Here is a 19,823-nt window from a genome sequence, read left to right as displayed (position 1 = left end):
TCTTTTGTGTTTCCATACAGATTGTAAAATTTTTTGTTCTAATTCTGTGAAGAATGCCATTGGTAATTTGACAGGGATTGCATTGAATCTGTAGATTGCTTTGAGTAGTATAGTAATTTTCACAATATTGATTCTTCCAATCCAAGAATATGGTATATTTCTCCATCTGTTTATGTCATCTTTGATTTCTTTCATCAGTGTTTTATAGTTTTTGGAGTACAAGTCTTTCGTCTCCTTAGGTAGGTTTATTCCTAGGTATTTTATTCTTTTTGTTGCCATGGTAAATGTGATTGTCTCCTTAATTTCTCTGATTTTTTGTTGTTAGTGTATAGGGATGCCAGAGATTTCTGTGCATTAATTTTGTATCCTTCAACCTTACCAAATTCATTGATTAGTTCTAGTAGTTTTCTGGTGACATCTTTAGGATTTTCTATGTATAGTATCATGTCCTCTGCAAACAGTGACAGTTTTACTTCTTCTTTTCCAATTTGTATTCCTTTTATTTCATTTTCTCCTCTGATTGCCATGGCTGGGACTTCCAAAACTGTTGAATAAGAGTGGTGAGAGTGGACTTCCTTGTCTTGTTCCTGTTCTTAGTGAAAATGCTTCCAGTTTTTCACCATTAAATATGATGTTTGCTGTGGGTTTGTCATATATGGCCTTTATCATGTTGAGTAAGTTCCCTCTGTGCCCATTTTCTGGAGAGTTTTTATCATAAATGGGTGTTGAATTTTTTTCAAAAGCTTTTTCTGCATCTATTGTGATGATCATATGGTTTTTATTCCTTAATTTGTTATATGGGATATCACATTGATTGATTTGCATATATTGAAGAATCCTTGCATCCCTGGGATAAATCCAACTTGATTATGGTGTATGATCCTTTTAATATGTTGTTGGATTCTGTTTGCTAGTATTCTGTTCAGAATTTTTGCATCTATGTTCACCGGTGATACTGGTGTATAATTTTTTTTGTGATATCTTTTTTTTGGTTTTGGTATCAGGTTGGTGGTGGCTTTGTAGAACTAATTTGAGAGTGTTCCTCCTTCTGCAATTATTTGCAAGAGTTTGAGAAGGATGGGTGTTAGCTCTTCTCTAAATGTTTGATAGAATTTGCCTGTGAAGCCATCTAGTCCTGGACTTTTGTTTGTTGGAAGATTTTTAATTACAGTTTCAATTTCATTGCTTGTGATAGGTCTGTTTATGTTTTCTAATTCTTCCTGGTTCAGTCTTGGGAAATTGTACCTTTCCAAGAATTTGTCCATTTCTTCGTGGTTGTCCAGTTTATTGGCATATAGTTGTCTGTGGTAGTCTCTTATAATTCTTTGTATTTCAGCTGTATCAGTTGTGATTTCTCCTTTTTCATTTCTAATTTTATTGATTTGCATCCTCTCCCCTTCTTTCTTGATGAGTCTGGCTAAGGGTTTATCAATTTTGTTTATCTCCTCAAAGAACCAACTTTTAGATTTATTGATCTTTGCTATTGTTTTCTTCATTTCTATTTCATTTATTTCTGCTCTGATATTTATGATTTCTTTCCTTCTACTGACTTTGGGTTTTCATTGTTCTTCTTTCTCTGGTTGTTTTAGCTGTAGGGTTAGATTGTTTATTTGAGATTTTTCTTGTTTCTTGAGGTGAAATTGAATTGCTATAAACTTCCCTCTTAGAACTGCTTTTGCTGCGGCCCATAGGTTTTGAGTTGTCATATTTTCATTGTCATTTGTTTGTATGTATTGTTTAATTTCTTCTTTGATTCCTTCAGTGATCTCTTGGTTATTTAGTAGCACATAGTTTTGTTTTCTTTTCCTGTAATTGATTTCCAATCTCATAGTGTTGTGGTCAGAAAAGATGCTTGATATTATTTCAATTTTCTTAAATTTACTGAGGCTTTATTTGTGATTCAAGATGTGATCTTTCCTGGAGAATGTTCCTTGTGCACTTGAGAAGAAAGGGTATTCTGCCTCTTTTGGGTGGAATGTTCTATAAATATCAATTAAATCTATCTGGTCTATTGTGTCATTTAAAGCTTGTGTTTCCTTATTTATTTTCTGTTTGGATGATCTATCCATTCATGGAAGTGGAGTGTTAAAGTCCCCTACTATTATTGTGTTACTGTCGATTTTCCCTTTCATGGTTGTTAGCATTTGCTTTATGTATTGAGGTGCTCCTATGTTGGGTGCATGAGCATTTATAACTGTTTTATTTTCTTCTCAGATTGATCCCTTGATCATTATGTAGTGTGCTTCCTTATGTCTTGTAACAGTCTTTATTTTAAAGTCTATTTTATCTGATATGAGTATTGCTACTTCAGCTTTCTTTTGATTTCCATTTACATGGAATATCTTTTTCCATCCCTTCACTTTCAGTCAGTATGTGTCCCTAAGTCTGAAGTGGGTTGCTTGTAGACAGCATATATATGGGTCTTGTTTTTGTATCCATTCAGCCAGTCTGTGTCTTTAGCTGGGGTATTTAATCCATTTACATTCAAGGTTATTATCGATATGTATGTTCCTATTACCATTTTCTTAATTTTTTTGAGTTTGTTATTGTGGGTCTTTTTCTTCTTTTGTGTTTCCCACCTAGAGAAGTTTCTTTAGCATTTGTTGTAAAGCTGGTTTGGTGATGCTGAATTCTCTTAGCTTTTGCTTGTCTGAAAATCTTTTGATTTCTCTGTTGAATCTGAAGGAGATCCTTGCTGGGCAAAGTAATCTTGCTTGCATGTTTTTCTCTTTCATCACTTTAAGTATATCCTGTCACTCCCTGTGGCCTGCAGAGTTTCCACTGAAAAATCAGCTGATAACCTTATGGGGATTCCTTTGTATGTTATTTTTTGTTTTTCCCTTGCTGCTTTTAATATTTTTTCTTTGAATTTTAGTTTTGTTAGTTTGATTAATATGTATCTTGGTGTGTTTCTCCTAGGGTTCATCCTGTATGGGACTCTCTGCACTTACTGGACTTGGGTGACTGTTTCCTTTCCCATGTTAGGGAAGTTTTTGACTCTAATCTCTTCAAATATTTTCTCAAACCTTTCATTTTTCTCTTCCTCTTCTGGAACCCCTATACTTCAAATGTTGATGCATTTAGCATTGTCCCAGAGGTCTCTGAGTTTGTATTCAATTCTTTTCATTCTTTTTTTTCTTTATTCTGCTCCTTGGTAGTTATTTCCACCATTTTGTCTTCCAGCTCACTTATTCATTCTTCTGCCTCAGTTATTCTGTTATTGATTCCTTCTAGTGTATCTTTCACCTCAGTTATTGTGTTGTTTATCTCTGTTTGTTTGTTCTTCAGTTCTTGTAGGTCTTTGTTAAACATTTCTTGTATTTTTTCAATCTGTGTCTCCATTCTATTTCCAAGATTCTGGATCATCTTTACTATCATTACTCTGAAATCTTTTTTGAGTAGACTGGCTATTTCCTCTTCATTTATTTGGTCTTGTAGGTTTTTACCTTGCTCCTTCATCTGTGACATATTTTTTGCTGTCTGATTTTTTTTTTTTTTTAATGAGTGGGATTGTGGTCCTGTCTTACTGGTTGTTTGGCCTTAGGCTTCCAACATTGGAGTTTGTAGGTTATTGGGTAGAGCTGGGTCTTGGTGCTGAGATGAGGACCTCCAGGAGACTTCACTCCCATGAATATTCCCTGGCGTCTGAGGTTCTCTGTTAGTCCAGTGGTTTGGACTCAGAGTTCCTCCTGCAGGAGCTTTGGCCCACCCCCTGGCTCATGAACCAAGATCCCGCAAGCCACGTGGTGTGGCAAAAAAAAAAAAAGAAAGAAAAAAGGGAGAACAATAACAAAGAATAAAAAAATAAAATTAGACTAGGAAACTAACTGATATGTTAGAAAGAATATAAAAATAAAAATATAGATGAAACAACAACCAGAAGGTAAAATAGAACCACAATAGTAAAAAAAAAAAAAAAAAAGAGGAGAAAAAGAAAAAAAAAAGGTAGAAAAAGTCTTCGCTGTGGAGGGTGTGGCTTATGCAGTGGTGGGGTTTAGGTGGTGGGTGGGGCCTATGCTTAGGACCCACCGGGCTGGAAAAGGCTCTGGGGTGGGTGTGGGGTGGGGCCTAGTGTCAACGGAACAGAAGGGGCCCAGGTATGCCTCTGGTCTCAGAGGGTCGGGGACCCAGCAGGTTTCCCTGGGCCTGAGCAGGCAGAGCAAATGCCCTCTGCTCCTCTCTCGCTCCTCTAGTCCTGGAGGGCCCCTCCCACCTGCCTCTCCTGCTCTTCCCCAGCCTCCTTCCTATGTTCCCAGGACCAATGTGGCCCAGAAGGGGACCTTGGAGGGCAGGGGACCTGGCCTGGGAGCTCAGCAGTCTTCCTGGGCCGATTGGGCAGGGGAAATGCTCAGTGCACTGCCCCCAGTCTGAGCCCCCAAGGGTCCCTCCAGGTGTGGGAACCCCTCCCCCCTCCCAGCCACCTCTCAGGCGCACCAGTCCTGTCTGGCCTCCACCTCTCCTACCCCCTCAGTTCCCCCACGTCTTACCAGTTCGCTTGGGGGTTCCTCCCATCTCCTTGGGTGTTGAGGTTTCCCACCAGCATCCAGCAGGTGCCCTAGTTGTCCCTTGCTTTACTTTTTAATGCATGGTTTCCTTTAGTTCTTTGAACATATTATGATGGATGTTGTGAAGTCTATTAAGTCAGACATCTGGGCCATCTTAGAGGTGGTTTCTCCTCCTCCACTCCCCCAGCTGCCATATATTGGTCATACTATCCTGCTTCTTTACATTTCTCCTTTTTTTTTCCCCCCTGAAAACAACATTTTTTATAATATATTGTAGGAACTCTGGATCTGATTTCTCTTCCCCCAGCCTTCTTGTTGCTATTTCTTTGCTTATTTGTTTAGTAACTTGGCTGGAGTATTTTAGTGATATCTATGTTTCATGCATTGTGAAGTCTCTGATGTCATTCTTAAGAGGATGCAGGCTAAGCATGGGCACAGTTGCTCTGGGATGACTGGTTTTAGTAGGGCTCTCTTTGTCTATTTTTCTGATCTCTCTGTTAAGCTGTTTGTCTCTGTTGGTATTACATCCAGCTGTTAGGCTCCACTAATTCCTGGTTGATCTTTGTTATTGATAATGTCCTAGTACATACATTGCTCCACAGTCTGATACAATTAAATTTGGACCTCTTCATAGGGCCAGTATTTCAGGTGTTTTTTGACTCCAGGACTGCTCATCTTAGCAGTTCTCACTTTACCTTGTTTCCTCTGGTAATCCAGCTGGCCTGTGGTTTTTCTTCTTGCTTTCATGGAGCTACCAACCTCCTCTGAATTGCTTACCACCAGAACCTCCATTGTTCTTTGAGAATGCACTTAGGATTGAGCTTCTCCACATTCTGTTCCAAATCAATTCAAATTCATATTCTTTTGGCCTGCCTCTCCCTCTAAGCAAAATATCAGAGCCACTGCTTTGGATCTGAGAGCAGGGACAATGACCCTCTTCTCTTAGAGTACCATTCCAGCTCTAATGAGGAGGGCAATGGGAAGGGGCGGTAGCCTCTGGTCCTCTCAGCTTTCTTCTCCCAGTGTGAAATATTCTCCCTATGAGCAAACTGTGGTGAGGGTCATTGGCCCCAGTATTATCAGCCCTCTTTGTCTGGGATAGAACCAGTGGGGCTACAAAAGGAGCTGGACGGAAGAAGGGAGCCCCTGACCTCATGACCACACTTGTCTAAAAATTAGCCTTTGCAGCAGGTGGCTAGGGGAGGGTGAGAAGTGTTGGCAGCCTGTCGATCCCAGAGAGATACTCTAGTGCTTGACTGGTAGCTTGGTATAGAGGGAGCCCCCTCTGAAATGGAGTTTCCATTGTGCTGAGCCGTGGGGGAGGAGCAAGGGAGGGACTAGATCCTGACTCAAGTGACATAGGTGCTCACTGTTCTGTCCAAGTTTTATTAGATTTTCTTAAATAAGTGTTTCCTCAATTTCTGTATTTCCTTGGGCATTTTACAGAGATTTTAAAATTGTTATTGTTCTTTAGAATAATTTTGACCAATTAAGGTTGTTTTTTGGGGTAGTTAGTTTGCAGAACTCTTCATATTGCCATTCCAGAAGTCTTAATTATCTTTAGATGAAACTTAACTGATTAGGGTGAAGGAAATAAATTGGTGTAAATACAAAGAGTTAGAACAAACCTGAAGTCTAACTAATTTGTATATTAGTAGTAATTATTATTTACAGATAGATTATTTGTAGCTCATTAACTGCAAACTTGCTTCATTTGTGTTGTAACCCATTAATCAAAAAAATATGTTGAGTGATGAGACTCTAATGTGGTTTGACTTTTAAAATAAATTCCAAGATTTGGATATCAAATTCCAGTGGAGCATTAAATAAGCACTTTAGAGGATTGAGGAATTGGTGATTATATACATTTTCTATAATGCAAATACTTTAGTATCTTAAATGTCAGTGTGCTTATCTACCCAGAGTCTGGGTGGGTTTTAATATGTCTGCTCTACACCATATCTCATGTTTGCCGAACTGGCACAGTAAGAAATTATTTTACCTTATAGAACACATAATCTCTGATTTAATTAGCCAAGAAATATTTATAGAGTATCTACTGCCTCAAAAGTCACTGTGCTACAAGATACAGCAAACTCCACAAATGTAGTCTAAGATACCTGTCTCCAAGAAACTAATTACTGAGCTGGTAAGGTATTCTCTAAACACAAGAAAAAATAATTTCTAACTCAAGATAGCAGAGTTCAATGACAGATGAGTGGTACTGAGGGATTTAGAGGATGGTCAGGCCCTTTAGGGTTAAAGTCATATAGTTTAGTTAAAACAGTGGCTTAGGGCTTCCCTGGTGGCACAGTGGTTGGGAGTCCGCCTGCCGATGCAGGGGGCACGGGTTTGTGCCCCGGTCCCAGAGGATCCCACGTGCCGTGCAGTGGCTGGGCCCGTGAGCCATGGCCGCTGAGCCTGTGCGTCTAGAGCCTGTGCTCCGCAACGGGAGAGGCCACAACAGTGAGAAGCCTGCGTACCGCAAAAAAAACAAAACAAAACAGTGGCTTAAAACAATAGCATTTTTTCCCTCTTCCTCATAAATCTTCAATTTGGGCAAGACTCCTGGGAAAGGCTTGTCTCTACTCCATGTAGTGTTAGCTGGGGAGTACCTGGTGGGTAATAATGATTAGCAGAGGGCTGGAGGATTTGCTTCCAAGATGGTGCCCTCATGTGACTAGTGAGATGGTGCTGGCTTTTCAAGGTGCTGAGATGGTGCTGAGAGCCAGAGATCTTGGTTTCTCTCCTGGAAAGTTCTAAAGAGAGAGCAAGGAAAATGAGGACTTAAAGAGGTCATTGCAATCACCTACATTAGAATCCAAGAATACTAGAATTTGGGGGAAAGAAATCAAATTGCAAACAGCTGAGGAAATAGAATTGAAGCAGGTTCATCTCTAGTCCAGAATGTAAATGCTAAAAGGCAACAGAGAGATTGATTGGTAACCAGAGAGACAGTTCAATCAAATAAAGGCTTTCTTTTAAGCTAAGAGAGATCATTTATCCTAGAAAGCTGAAGAGAAAGAAGAACATTCAGTATGTAGCCTGCATTAGACTGGGTTTCTAATAGTACTGCATCTGAATACTACCTAAGGAATTTCCTGTACTCTTTTGGGGTCTTGATTTGTTGAGATGCTTCTGTGCCTCCAAGAAAAGAGAGTCCGATTTTTACAGCAGTCCATCTTGAAATAACATGAATCCAGTACTTCCAGAAGAGAGTAAGGGGTTCTCTATTCCTCTCTCCTTGGAGAATAAATAGTTCCCTTTGGAGATTAAGAGAAGGCTGAGTACTTCTTGGCCTCAAGCAAAATAGAATGTGGCTGAAGGGACAAGCAAAAGTATAACACTGAGTGGAAATTTGCATTGAAATTGCAATAATGTTCTCCAAAGAACTATGTGACTTTATTCATGATCACTTATTGGGTAGTCATAGCTACCTGAGACTGGAAAGCCCCTAGAGGACCCTGATGATAATTTGCCTATTTACTGGCAAGAGGTCTCATTGCTAGGAGAGATGGCTAGAAGGCAGCTTAACGACCTACAAGTGGGAGCCACCACTTCTAAGAGCAACTGCTGATGCTGAGAGTTCCTGCTACAGAAGGCTCCAGGGTGTACTATTCAGTGGGGACCAACTTCAGTGCCATTGATGGGAACAGGCTCAACTGGGCTTTTCCTAAGGACACCACTAATTTGGCTGGTGCTGTCAATAGATACTGCTGTGAGCCACTGAGAGAAAACTCTCCAGGGAGCTGAATTTAGATTCAAAAATTGGGAGCATTCTTTGCAGGCCAGTGGTAAGCATTGGTCTTAACATTGGTGGGAAGAGCAGATAGTATGGTTGAAAGAGCAATGAGCCTTGGAGCCTATTAGAGTTGGGTTTGTATCCTTGCTCTGATACCTACTTTTGTGTCCATTGATGATTTGTCTCAGCTTCCTTGTCACCAATATTTAGAAAAATCATGTCAGGATGTTATAGAGAGGGCTGAATGAGAGGAGATAATACAGGCAACACCACTGGTGCATGGTGTGTTCTCACGTTGTGACAGCCAGCAGTGTTCTTTCCGACCTGAACCCCATGTGAGATGGAAAGCATGAAGCTCTAAGGCACCCAGCCAGTTACTGAATCCTTGAATGATAACTTGTTTCTTGTACTCCAGTGGAAATAATCTAGGAGAGTATTGTTTGGGAAATTTGTTAAATAAAGTATGAGAAGCAGGCCCTGTGCCTGTGAGAGCTAGCACTCCATCGTAAGGAGGTGGACTTGGGATTGATCCTAGAAATTTCATGTGCTCTAGAAGCCACCATACCCATTCTAGTTTTCTTTCCTTCCTTCCTTCCTTCCTTCCTTCCTTTCTCTCTCTCTTCCTTCCTTCATTCCTCCCTCCCTCCCTCCCTTCCTCTCTTTCTCCCTCCCTCCCTCCCTTCCTCTCCCTCCCTTCTTCTCTCTCACTCCCTCCCTCCCTTCCTCTCCCTCCCTTCTTCTCTCTCACTCCCTCCCTCCCTTCCTCTCCCTCCCTTCCTCTCCCTCCCTTCCTCTCCCTCCCTTCTTCTCTCTCACTCCCTCCCTCCCTTCCTCTCCCTCCCTTCCTCTCCCTCCCTTCCTCTCTCTTGCTCCCTCCCTCCCTCTCCCTCCCTTCCTCTTTCTCACTTCCTTCCTCCCTCCCTTCCTTCCTCTCTCTCACTCCCTCCCTCCCTCCCTTCCTCTCTTTCTCACTCCCTCCCTCCCTCCCTCCCTCCCTCACCCCCTTTCCTTCTTTCTTTATTTATTGCTGTGTTGGGTCTTCGCTGCTGTGCATGGTCTTTCTGTAGTTGCGGTGAGTGGGGGCCACTGCTTGTTGTGGTGCACAGGCCTCCCATTGCGGTGGCCTCTCTTTGTGGCACAGCACGGGTTCTAGGCACATGGGCTTCAGTAGTTGCAGCATGCAGGCTCTGTAGTTGTGGCTCACGGGCTCTAGAGTGCAGGCTCTGTAGTTGTGGTGCATGGGCTTAGTTGCTCCGTGGCATGTGGGATCTTCCCAGACCAGGGCTCAAATCCATGTCCCCTGCATTGGCAGGCAGATTCTTAACCAATGCTCCACCACGGAAGTCCTCTGTGTATTTCTAATGATGACTTCAGGGCAATTATCATTAAACTGTTGAAAGAATTATAGTCACAAAGGATTTTGTTTCTGGAAAATGTTTTTAACATAAGCCTCCTTCAACTCATGTAAAAAAGATGCAGGCCAAATTTCTCCTTTAAAAAATCTACTGCTTGATTAATTTCCCCTTGCCCCAGTTGTGTAATAGCTAGATGATTTGGGTATCACTTTACAATTCAAAATCTGAGCCTTCCAAAGATGCTTCTTGATTTGATGTTCTAGGTGGCTGAGAAGAAATGGACATTAAGTGATAGCTCGTAGCTTCCTTCAACAGGGTGGAGAATGTCAATACGCACCTAAAATTTAAGACTCATATTTTTCTGATTATAGCTACAAATCATGTGACAGTGGCAAGTAACTCATTCTTACACATATCCAATGCTCAATTAAGTCAGGGCTCAAAGCTGATTGGTGCCTCTGTGACTGGCATTTCAGAGGTGTATTAGTTTCGGTCCTATATTGCCTTTCTCTTTTAACTCCAGCCTCAAAGGAATTTAAACAATTTAGCTGGTGGGTAAAGGGAAAGTAATTACTCACTTTGTATATAATCATTTACACATTCAGAACCCCCAAAATGTGCCAGTTTTTTCACAACTCAAATTTTGCACATAATTCATTTTCTAAAGATAAAATGACACATTTCAAAAAATACTGCCAAAATTATGGATGTGAGCATTTGAAACATTGTTATATAATAAATATCCATAAAGTTCCTACAAGTACTGCTATTTTTGGTGTAGCATCAAATCACTGATCCACCAAGGCACAGTTTTGCACATTATGAAATATTTTCATCTAGTGCTTGGTACAGATAAAAATACTTTACAATTAAAATGTTTTTCACATATACTGCATTGTTAATACACTCAAGCTCAGTGAATTAGATTCAGATATTTGTTTTGCAAATATTTATTGAGTCCATTTTGTGCCAAGCCTTGAACTAGCACTGCAGTTTAAAAGGTCTCATTATATCTGGATGTACAAACAATAAATTTTAGACACATACAAAAATAAAATAATTACAGTGTTATACATATTATAAAAGAAATAGTGTGTAGGGATGGTGAATTTTATGAGGTTTTAGACTGAACAGTCAAGGAAGGAGTCCCTAGGATTTAGGTGAAGTGACATTTAAGGTGAGTATGCTGTGTAATATCACAATTACTAAGCATCTCACCTGAGGCCAGGTGGGATGGGATACTGGCATTTGCAAACTTGATAATACTTGAGAGATAAAGTCCAGTGATAACTATAAGGGCTGTGGAGTTGGCAGGCTCAACCAAACCAACCACTTATTCAGGGAATAATGTGCAACTCAAGAGGCCTCTCTCACAGACTTAAAAGAGATCCTACACTACCACAGGCAGAAGGCAGATTGGTCTGAATCAGGCCCAGGACCTGATTGTGAAAAACAAATTACAGAGAAGCCCTAGTATGTAGCCCCACCAAATCTCATACGCTAAAGTCCAGGTTTGATAGGGAATGCATGGGATACTGGGGCATAGAATGGGGACATCTAGATGGAAGAATTGAGTACTCTGGGTCCTCAGAATCCCTTGAACCCTCTGGGCCTTCAGAACTGGTCCATTATTCCTTGCCTAAAAATACTACAAAGGCTTCCCTTGAGGCAGATGCCTTGCAAGTTGGAAACATTTCTTTCTCAAGATTTGTCTCCACCTCCTTCATGACATCCAGGTCAATAACCAGGATCAACTCCCCAAATTGCCCAACTATAAAATAATGTTGTGAAGGATAAAAGAAAACATATATAGGTTTCTTTATATTGCTGCTGTAACCAGTTACCACACATTTAAAAAATTAAATAATACAGTTTACTGTTTTACATTTCTGTAGATCAGAAGTCTGGCAGAGCCTCAGGGGTTAAAATCAAGTTGTCAGCAGGGCTGCAGTCCTTTTAGAGGTTAGAGGGTAGGATCCATTTCCTTGCCTTTTCTAGCTTTTAGAGGCCACTCACATTCCTTGACTCAGGGCCCCTTCTGCCTTCTTCAAAACCAGCAATGGCAGGTTAAGTCCTTCTCACTTCACATCACTCTGATCTTCTCTTGCACTTCCATCTTCTACTTCTTGGACCCTTATTATATTGGGCCCACATAACCCATATAATCTAGGATGATCTCCCTATTTCGCAGTTGGCTGATCAGCAACCTGAATTCCATCTGTAACCTTAATTCCCCTGTGCCATATAATGTAGCAAATTCACAGATTCCAGAGATTAGGATGTGGACATTACTAGAAGGTCATTATTCTGCTTACCACAATATGTAGAGATGCTAAGATATGTTTCAAGTACATAGGAAATGCTCAATAAATGTTTGCTGTTATTTTCTGCCTCTGTCCCTGGGTTTCTGCTTGCAGGTGGAAAAAATCACAACCATGAAAACCAGAGGCATCTCAAACCCAATGCGCTCCCCTGCCATCAGTGATATTTCTCCTTCTACTTACTTCTCTGATGTTCCCAAGCTACCATTTTCCCTCAGCCCTTTCCCCAGTCTCAATGTCCTTACTACCAGCAGATGTGACTTTGTAACCTACTTCAACAAAAACTGAAGCCATCTGGCTTGAACTGTACCATCTTGTGGTGTTCCCACCTCCACGTTTACCTACCTCTGCTCCCATTCTTGGATCTTTCCCTATTGTCTTGGAGGATTAGAGGTACTCATGGTCCACTCTTCCGACCCATACACTTGGCCTCCCATCAGCTTGAGGACATTGCTCCATCCTCTCTTCTCCATACTTTTTAAAAAATTTTACTGAAGTATAGTTGGTATACAATGTTGTGTTAATTTCTGCTGTACAGCAAAGTGACTCAGTTATACATATACATATATATTCTTTTTCATATTCTTTTCCATTATGGCTTATTATAAGATATTGAATATACTTCCCTGTGCCATACAGTAGGACCCTGTTGTTTACCCATCCTATATATAATAGTTTGTATTTGCTAATCCCAAACTCCTAATCCTTCCCTCCTCCACCCACCCTCCCCCTTGGCAACCACAAGTCTGTTCTCTATGAGTCTGTTTTTGTTTCATAGATATGTTGATTTGTGTCATATTTTAGATCCCACATGTAAGTATATCATATGGTATTTGTCTTTCTCTTTCTGACTTACCTCACTTAGTATGATAATCTCTGTCCATCCATGCTGCTGGAAATGGCATTATTTCATTCTTTTTAATGGCTGAGTTATATTCCATCATACACACACACACACACACACACACACACACACACACACACCACATCTTCTTTATCCATTCATCTGTTGATGGACATTTAGGCTGTTTCCATGTCTCGGCTATTGTAAGTAGTGCTGTTATGAACATAGGGGTACATATACCCTTTTGAATTGTAGTTTTGTCTGTGTATATGCCCAGGAGTGAGATTTCTGGATCATGTGGCAACTCTGTTTTTAGTCTTTTCAGGAATCTCCATACTGTTCTCCATAGTGGCTGCACCAATTTACATTCCCACCAACAGTGTAAGAGTGTTCCCATTTCTACACACTCTCTCCAGCATTTATTAATTGCAGACTTTTTAAATGATGGCCATTCTGACCAGTGTGAGGTGGTACCTCACTGTAGTTTTGATTTGCATTTCTCTAATAATTAGCAATGATGTCTTCTCTCTACTTTTTCTCTGTATTTTACTGTTGAATATTACCTTCTCCTTGAGTTGCTGTCTATAATTTCTTGCTTTCCACAACAGGCTTCTCTGGCACTATTTTCTCCTGGTTCTATTTCTACCTCTCTCGTCACTTCTTGATCCCCTTCAAAGTCTCCTTTTCCTCCACCTACCCCTTAATCTATGGGATACCCCAGGTCTTGTCTTTGGTCCCTACTGCTCTTATTTCATTGTCATTTTTTCTCCATCTGATAAATGGTGCTCACTTTGTTCATCCTTCTAAGACTCAGCCACTTCAGGAAGCCTTTCTTTGACCTCTCCAATGCCTTTCCTCTGAGTTTCCATAGCACTCATGAGTATCTGCATCTTAGAATTTATATAATATAATGTTGAAATTGTATCTTTGCTGGTCTGTCTTCCCTAATGTACTATAAGCTCCACCTGGATAGAATATTTTAGTCATCTTTCTTTCTCTGGTACCAACTACAGAGGCTGGCACACAATTAACTCTCAATATAAATTTGGTGAGGTTTTGAAAATAAAAACAGAAAAATAATGGTGAATTTATAAGGTCCTGGACTTAATCTTTCTTGTCCACTAGATCTACTTTCTGCTGAAAGGTGTATGTTCTGTTATATTGAACATCCTCTATAAAGTAAAATAACATTTTCTAACAAATATTACTAGTATCATTCTACTTTGAGTATATACTTAACAAAGCAAAAGAAACTTTTTTAGGCTAGTTATAAATATAAACAATTTGATGTAAAGTAAATTCCAATACTGGTTCTGATTTCTGTATCTAAAATGCTTCCATTGCTTGCTCAACACATCTTTGGAACCCCATTTATGGAAACATTCTCATATTTGCACAGTGTTTATGTGGATCTGAATGGCCACAATATGGGTTTTTGTAATGGATGGCTGATTAAATGCTCTGGAAGTCCAGAAATAAAGTCAGATTTGCACAATACTTACTGTATACAGCCTCCATTCAATAGGTTGTTTCATTGACAATGAAATTTGGTAACTTAGTTCTTAAATTTCCTATTCATGTCAGGAGATCATGGAGGAGTAGACAGCTTTTTAAAATTTCTGACCCTTCTCTTAGCTCTGCAGTAAAATTATTAAGGTCTCCTGGGATGGTTGCTCTGTTTGACTTGTAAAGGGCATATGTTTTATTGGTAGATGACGTGATGCATCCTTATGTAGAGTGTAATTTTCCAAAGTTCTTTGGCATCACAGATGTTACACAAACAAGAGAAGGCACTTGGAATAAATAGCAACATACAAGTGCAGCTTCCTTTGGAGCTTTTCAAATCTGGGAAATACTGAGTCAGGAAAAAAAAGAGTTCAGCAGAATCAGTTTGTGGTTCAACCTATTTACTGGGTCATCCTTTTCTCATCAAGCCATATTGAGCAATCCATCTACACAATACTGGATGGCTTCAAAGAATAGTGGAAACATATTTAGCTCACCATGGAGTAACTCATGTTTTTTTACTTAGCATCGCAGGATGGAAATTGTCCCAGCTTTGTCAGTACAGGAAACACTCAATAAACATTTGATGAAATAAATCCAGGTCAGACTATGTCCCCAGTGCTAGGATAAAAAGTTAAATAAGACACATTCCATGCTGGAGGAGGTCACATTTTGGCAGAAAAATCAAAGAAGCTAACAAAAGGGGATAATAAAATGTGATAGAAGCAAAGTGCTATGGAAGTGTAGTAAAGGGTAAGATTAATTGTTAGGTGGAATCAGAAAAGGTGACATCCTTCAAGCCCCAGTAGGCAGAAAAGCCAGGGGATACGGGAGAGAAGAAAGGATGTTTCAGGAAGCATCTATGAGGTCTCAATGAGTGAGAGCATGGAGTATATTCCTGGAACTCTATGTAGTTTGGGCTAAACAAAGATGGTGAAGGGTGAGGGGTGGGAATAAATTAGGTCTGGAACAGCAGGTTGAGGTTGGGTTGTGAAAAGCATCATACATCATGGAGAGGAGTTTGCATTTCATTTTCCCCACTGAAAGCCTCAATTTTTAAAGATTTATGTTGCCTGTACGACTAGGTTTTTCAAAATCTGTTCCTGGGCATGCTAGTTTTACAGAGTGTTAATAGGTGTTAAACCCAAACTCCTATTCAGCTTTTAGTTGAAGGTGGAAAGGTAATTGTCTGGAGCAGATAGTATGGAGCCCACTTGAGAGAGAATTTCCTGAAATGTGTACAGTCTGTGAATGTCTTAAACCTAATTAGGCTGCAGAACTAGACCCTATAGCTCTGTCTCTTCCTCGAATGGATTTTACCATTCTGCCCTTCAGCGAAGTGAGACTGGCCTGCACTGAGAATTGTAATAGGAAATTATTTGGTGTGACATGTATGTGTGCTTCCTCTGAAGAGCTGGTTTGTCTTTATCTTAAAGGCAATATGAGTGTTGTAATTGGTTGTGTGTCCTTTTTTGTCATAAACACTAGGAAGCCTCGAGCCAAGTCTGTGGTTCACCTCCAAACGAGGGTCCTCAGGGCATGCATTCTTGGGTAATGACTGAACCCAGGATTCTGTTTGACTTCCTACATTCATATCCCTTTTGCTAAAATGCCTTCATCTACTTATTTGATCATTTTGCAAGCATTTTGCAACTGCTCTCTGATCTTTGCGGGGGGAAGAAGCTGAGAAGAAAGAGAGTGAACATATATCGCTTATCACAGTACCTGGCGTACAGTACATATGAAATGAGGTCTTATTTCTTTTATTATGATTTTTTTAATCAGTCTCACCTACGCCACTGCACCATCCTCCATGTTGACAGAAATGGAAAGGTAGCATAGATGACAGCAATTATTTTCAAATGCTATTTCCATGATCTCAACTCCTTTAAGCACAAAATTAAATGGACAAATATGAGGTGAACAATTACCAACTGCAAGTCCCTAAGCCTTGTGCTGAAAAAGAGACAAGTCAGTAAGTCAAAGAGATGGTAAATGGAGCTTCTAATCTGATGAGGGAGTTATGATAGCACTATGGGCCCTGGGATCCTCATCTGTAAAATGGGAATAATAATACAGCCTAATTTATGGAGTCATTGTAAGGATTCGGACTTTATATCAGTAAAGTGGCAAGAATAATGCCTGGCACAGAAGTACTCAGTTAATATTTATTATTGCTGTAAATTATATTTCATGTGGGCACCCCCAGAATGTACAGTCATTAAGGGATCTAAAAATTCAAACAAGGGGGAAATCACTTCTAGCTGAAGTCATCCAGGAAGGCTTCCCAGAGGAGGTGAGATTTGAACAAGACCTTCAAGGATGGAGAGAATTCAACGAGGCAGAGAGGAGTAAGGGAACACCTCACCCCCCTCAAAACAGAAAGGTAGAGAGGAAGGATATACCCCATCAGGAAGAGACCTCAGGAGAGCAGAGGAATCATGAAGGGGGTTCATGGGCGGCAGGGCTGGCACAGGCCCCGTCCTGTTGTATCCTCGTTGTCCACAGAGTCAGCACTAACGCCCTGCCTCGCGATCGGTTCCTCCCCAACTATTCCCCTGAAAGAAAATCCACGCTGTTCTCTGAGAGACACTCGGAGCATCCTTCTGAATCCTTTCTCTACCTCGTAGCCAGTAGGAAAATTACTTCGGGGTGTGATAAGTACAGGGAGCTCCAGAGACCCTGTCCATTCTCCCTGTAAATTCCTACACATGGACTGAAAAAACGGTGATTCTATTTTGGGCAGTAGAGTGCTTAGGAAGAAAAGTGCAGGAAATGTGAAATGAGAAGGTGGCAGAATTCCCATCTGTGCAGACACTGAAAGGCCTCTATTACAGAACTTGAGAGAGAAACTCGGTGAGTTCCCGCACTGATGGCTGGATGGGCTCCAGCGTGGAGGCTGCAGAAGGCCACAGCCAAAATGGCTGCAATGATTTCAGAGACAAGGGTTCAAGGCTCCTTTCCCACATTGATCTGTTTAAAGAGAAAAAAATGTGTTTTTAAAGATGTCCCATAGTCTGGGATTTCTAGAGCCCTTAAGATTTGGAAGGGAGGGAAAAAACCCTATCAGCTCAAAGATGTTAATTTCGATAATTAAGCACAATCCTTACACCAAGGGGAAAAAACCCAATTTTAAACTGCAGCAGTGAACTGTGAATCAACAAAGTATATAGAAGGTTTGACTGATGTGTGCATGCCAATAAGCTTATGCCTATTGGTGACAGAAGCCTTAAAAGCAGAAGGATGAAGATAGCAAGCAAAGAGTGAAATGGCAATTATAGCTATTTATTTATACCCTGACTCATTCTAAAATTATTTGAGCTTGCTGAAATTCAAGTGGCGAAGTCAAACTATCCAAATTAACACCTGCTGACATCACTGAGTATCATATTTAAAGCAAATGCTAAACTCTGTGTGGGAGAGATTTTCCTTTTTTTTTTTTTTTTAAATTTTCCTTTCTGCCACAAAACACTGCTCTGAGTGGGGAAAAGAGCATCAGTCAAGCTGGAAATTCATGTGAGTCAAACCTACACTCCCCATTTCTGTCACTGTCCTCAATGCCCCAGAGAAACATGTTTCACAAGGGGAGCTTTTCTAAATTAAAATTTTTATTAAAATATGAGAGACAGATACATGCACAAATCATAAACATACAGCTGGATGAAAACTCCACAGCCAGCACCCAGATCAAGAAGCAGACACTACTGGGGTCCCAGATGCCCCTTCTATCAGTTACCCTGTACATTTGAGAGGGAGTATTCTCATGATTTCTAACACCATATATAACTTTTACCTGCTTTTTGAGCTTATATAAATGGAATTACACACCATGTATTTCTGGCTTCCTTCACTCAACATTACGTTTGTGAAATTCATTCACAATATTCAGCCAGTCAGTCTCACTGTTGTATAGGATTTATTTATTTAAAATGCCATGATTTACTTACCCATTCTATGGTTACGAGACATTTGGGTTATTTACAGTTTGGGACTAATCCAGAAAATGCTGCTTTGAACATTCTTACACATGTCTTGCATATGTTGGGATTATACCCAAGAGTGAAATTTTTACTGGAAACATTTTTGAGTGCTTGCTATTGACTGGAAATGATGAAAGTAGGCTAGGCACTGGAATAAAGTCATAGAAAAACCCAGCCCTTGCTTGCAAGGACCTCAAGACCCAATCAAGGACAGAGATGGGCCAGCAAATACTCTTAGCTGTTTGTAGGGGTCATGTGTGAGAGAGCCTTGGACTGAATGGGGGGACAAGAGAGGTGAGAGGGAGGAAGGGAGAGGCAGGAAAGGTTTCTCTCAGTAGAGATGACACTCAGATTGAGTTTTGAAAGACAAGGAGGCATTGATGGGGGGACCAAGCGGAAAAGGCAAGGGAACAACCTGTGGAAAAGCAGAGGCAAGTGAGGAAGCAAGTCAAGTCCAAATACACTGTGTTAGAGCAGTAGCAGAAGGTGGGAAGTCTGTGGTGACAGTGAGGGCTAACTAGGTAAGCTGGGGGCCTATCACGAAGGACCTGGCTAGCCATCCAAGGAATACATATATTATCCTGAATGTGATGGGAAGCCACAGAAGATTCAAGGGCCATGGAGTGACAAGATCAGTTCATTCAGGTGGCTCTGCGAAGGCAGGACTGGAGAGGAAGAACCAAGGATTTGGAAAGGGACCAGAGAGCGTGCTTTATCTGGAAAGGGGAAAAGAAATATGGTGTCTTAGCAGATGGAAACTTGGTGATTCTTTGAAGGTCTGATGGTGGCCCAATATCGTGGCCAAATGGAACAGGCTTCTAATGGAATACAGAGTGTATGTTGTGGGGTGGGGGCAGGGAGGTGTGGATGTGTGTGGGTTCCATGTTTCAATGTGTAGAAACCACACACAGTAATTCATGCAGAAGGCTTTGGGGGCCAGCAGGCCACCTGCTGACATCCAGACTAGTGCAGGCAAGGAGCCCTCTGCGTGATCGCAGAAAGGCAAAGCATATGTGTGAGGAGTTCCAGCCAAAAAGCCAATACACTACAACTTGGGTCTGGAACAGTGGTGCTAGGATCTCATCACTCCCCATCCGCTCTGGGACTAAGATGGAATGCTGAGTGGAAACCAGCCAGTTCTAATCCCACCCAGCTCCCTGCAAGACTCTTGAGAGGATTCTAGAAAAGTTTCCAAGCCTTTGTTTTCATGATTCAAATCATAAATTCAGTAGTAATATCTGTATGTAAACGTACCTAATGTGGTGGCCTGGTTGGAGCCCAGAAACTTGGCATTAGGACTCAGTATGGACATTTGACAGAGCAGAGAGGTGTGTAAAATACGATGGCAAGATGCTGATTACTTTATTAAGTTCAATTTTATATTAAAAAATAAATTCCCTACTCGTTCTTCTAAGAATAACATTGGTAATATATTAGAAAGTATGAAAAAGTCATAAAAGTAGAAAACATTCACCCCATGTTTCACTGGCCAAAGAAAACTATTAGGAGAGAGTTTTCAGTCCTTCCTCCTTTTTTCCTTTATTTATATCCTTTATTCTTTTAATTTATA

The sequence above is a fragment of the Mesoplodon densirostris genome, chromosome 6 (assembly GCF_025265405.1).
Source record: "Mesoplodon densirostris isolate mMesDen1 chromosome 6, mMesDen1 primary haplotype, whole genome shotgun sequence".
Lineage (NCBI taxonomy): Eukaryota > Metazoa > Chordata > Mammalia > Artiodactyla > Ziphiidae > Mesoplodon > Mesoplodon densirostris.
Note: the sequence above shows the minus strand (reverse complement) of the source record.